Source organism: Geospiza fortis, unplaced genomic scaffold (genome assembly GCF_000277835.1).
Source record: "Geospiza fortis unplaced genomic scaffold, GeoFor_1.0 scaffold7, whole genome shotgun sequence".
Classification (NCBI taxonomy): Eukaryota; Metazoa; Chordata; class Aves; order Passeriformes; family Thraupidae; genus Geospiza; species Geospiza fortis.
The window spans coordinates 4075920-4079217 of record NW_005054344.1 but is presented as its reverse complement, the minus strand read 5'-3'; the positions used below and the strand labels follow the sequence as shown (position 1 = coordinate 4079217).

The following is a 3298-nucleotide window of genomic DNA, read 5'->3' as shown; positions in this document are numbered from 1 at the left end:
TCCTAATGGCAGGCTGCCTGTGTCACAAAATGCACCATCTATCATGACTGACATCATGTTGAGATTTTCAGCTGGAAGGCTGGAAAAACAGAGGATGGGCTCCACAACCCTCCTATCCCTGCAGGAAGCATGGGTAAGGACAGCTGTCTGGGGCCGTGCTGCAGGGATTTTAGGAATGCCTGATTTTTGGGATAGTGGTGTCAAGCATGATAGGAGTAGGCACAGCACACCAGCAGCATGAAGTTACAGTAGCTCTTTTTTGGATAGATTTGAGAGAAACAGTGACCTGTGAGGAAAGCAAAACAGGGGTAAAAAAAAAAACAAAAACAAAAAAAACAACAAACAAACAAAGAAAAAAATAGCAGAATTCAGAATTCTTTATTAGGCAGAGGTGAGAAATGATACACAAAAGCTAAGTGAAAACAAGATAGGATAAGAAGAAAGGATTTGAAAATGAAGGCATAGTGTGTACAGAGCCAGCATAGGGAGACATTGGAGAGATGCAAAGTAAGGAATTACATGGATAATGGGATGAGCTAAGGTGATTATTTCTTTCAGTAGCAGTTCTGGTTGGATACGAGATGAAGAGTGTATCTGTCAAAGACACCAGAAATGACATTGTTAGGAAGTGACAGGAGCGTGAAGAGAGTTTTAGCTTTGTGGTTAGATGGGGAGTAGTGTACCTTGTAGAAGTTCTGAAGTAAGGTATTACCTGAAAGTTTCAATGTTAGTCTGAATAGTAGCCCAAATCAAATAGCTGTTTTATTGGCAATACTGGCTACAGTTCAGTTTAAGTGATGGGGAAAAACTCTTACTTGGTGATAGCAAAATTAATAGAACAAAAATAATTAATAACATTATTTTACATCTTTGAACTTAACCTGGTGTCTAGACATACAATAGGAGACATCAGGTTAGACAGTAGACAAGTTGTTGCACTTCAGGGAGACAGTTTCCTGTATGTTAATTTAATCTGTGTTGTCAACTTGGAACAAAGATGTTGAGCATCATTTCCCAACCTTTTACCTAAACTAACTAAACTCTAAAAGCTCAGGAATGGCTTCTTGGAGCTTTGCAAAAGATAAATAAAAAAGAAAACCTATTTTCAATTGGCTCAACTATGTTTCTGTTAAGAAAAGTTTCACAAATCAGAAACTTAAAAATCGTTGCATATGATGAAGACAAAATGGGACAGATTCTTGTCAAATTGTCAGAAGAAGCCAAAGATCTTATGAAAGAATGAAAACAGGAGGAAGACCAGGAGAAGACAGTAACTGAAAACAACAGCTGATATATTTCCTTTAAAAAATTATGAGATAAAACTATGTAATTTAAAAATACATTTGGAGTTTTACACTAATCTGATCCAGGGATATGACAACAAACTGATGGGTGTGGCAAGATCAACAAAAAATCCTCTCTGATTGACATACATTGCAGTTTCAGTCACATAATAGTAGTGGTACTTCTATTACTAACTGTAAGAAACAGATTAAAAATATCCTAGGACACAAATACTCCACCCAGGCTGCTTCTAATCCTACAAAACACAGCAAGCTTGTCAGTAGCACTTCATTGTCTAAAAGTAAACTGCCCTTCTGACCATTCCATGCTGACCAGTGTGAATCAGAATTTTTTTCTTGCAGAAAAAAATCGCAGTGGGAAACAAACAATTTTCCCATAAAATGAGGATTAAGAAAGAAGACATGAAAAAGTGAAACTAAAATGATGAAAACATCTCAGTGCTCATAGAGCTCTTTTTCATGAAGTCATAATTCCTTATGGCTTTTTTACAGATTAAGTATTGAGGCTGCTGGGCATACACTGGTTTATTACTTAGAAGAACAACTGAGTAGTGAAATGAATATTGTGATTAAGTCAAATTAGGTGAAACTGAACTAGAACCAGATGTATTTTGCTACTAAGACTCACATGGACAAAGTCCTCAGCAGTGGTTCAGATAATACAAAATAATGTAGCCAAGAATATTGATCCTGATATTTCTTCGTGGAATTTTTCTGGTTGTGATTCTACAGTCAAAAATCACATGTAATGCCTGTTTGAATATGATTGCTGTTTTTTTCATAATACCATATGCAAAAATTCATGAGCATAATCATGACTTGGGTTTAAATGAATCATATTAGAACAATCAAGGAATCAAAATGAAATATTAAAATATTTCACACATACATGGTTTCTGCCCTGCCATTAGGAGTATGGATGAAATAAAATCATTGTTGAAAAATCTGAACACTGAAAAATCAGAAGGTGCCCACAGTGGTTGTGGCAACTCCAGTCCCAGAGAAGCACAAGATCTCTTGGGAAGAAAACATAATGTTGTGTCCAGTGAACTGCCACATTCAAAGCTGCTAAATATCTTCAGTGTGAGATTTCTTGACAAAAGAAAAGGGTACAAAAAAGGTATTTTGTCTCATGACTCAAAATCAGGACAGGCTATTTTTCTATGGAAGCCGTATTTTTTAAAGCATCTATTAATCTTGCTATAGAACTGGCTGGAGAAAACTGTGGTTTGGTATGCATGCCAGACATAAACTCTGAGTAGTAACTTCTCTGCAAGCTCATTTTCCACTCTATATGCCTATCATCTAGAAAGATGGGAAAGTTCACCTGTGTATGGCTTTCACTTCCAAAGTTGCAGAGGTAAACAAATTCGAGTATTTATTTTTCTGTGTCTCTTTCCTTTCAAGGAAGCACTACACGTGGTCAAGTGCCATTTCGCAAGAACCAAGGCATGCCCTTTCAATATTAATCAGTAAACTGTTCTGAAAACCAGCGGCTTCCTTCTTGCACAGAAATAAAAGAATTATCTGTTGCAGAAGACCCAGCACCATCTCAAGGTACCTGCAGAATTATCTGTTGGAGTCCACAATTTTCCATGTTTTGTTTTTAGGACTTCGAATCTAAGTTCCCACTTGGCTTGTGATGAGGGGTGCTGGAACTAGGTGATTTTTATGGTCCCCTCCAACCCAAACCATCCTGTGAATCTACAGCGTCAAAGCGGCTAATTGCGTTTCGCTCTACAAGCCTGGAGCAACACAGAATCTTCCCTGGAAAACCCTGTAACACACTGAGTGCCACAGGCGAGCGGGAGCCCCCGCAAGAGCCGCGGGGCCGGGGCACAGCGGGCGGGACTGGGAGGCGGGGACGCTCGGGCAAGAGGCGGCGGGAGCCCCGCTACCACAGGAAGTCGCGCCGGCGAGGGAGGAGGGAGGAGGCGGAGCTGTGCCGCTCGGCCCGAGGTACCGCGCCGCGTCCCGGGGCGGGCGAGCGGCCG

General features: G+C 40.0%; 1 protein-coding gene across 1 annotated transcript in view; it reads left to right on the top strand.

Moving 5' to 3' along the window:
• Window positions 1-3192: 3192 nt before the first annotated feature.
• TRIQK (triple QxxK/R motif containing) overlaps window positions 3193-3298 on the top strand; it is a 61216-nt gene continuing 61110 nt past the window's right edge. Inside the window, exon 1 of the mRNA XM_005422891.2 lies at window positions 3193-3263. The gene's annotated coding sequence lies outside the window, so the exon portion shown is untranslated. The remainder of the gene's footprint in view (window positions 3264-3298) is intronic.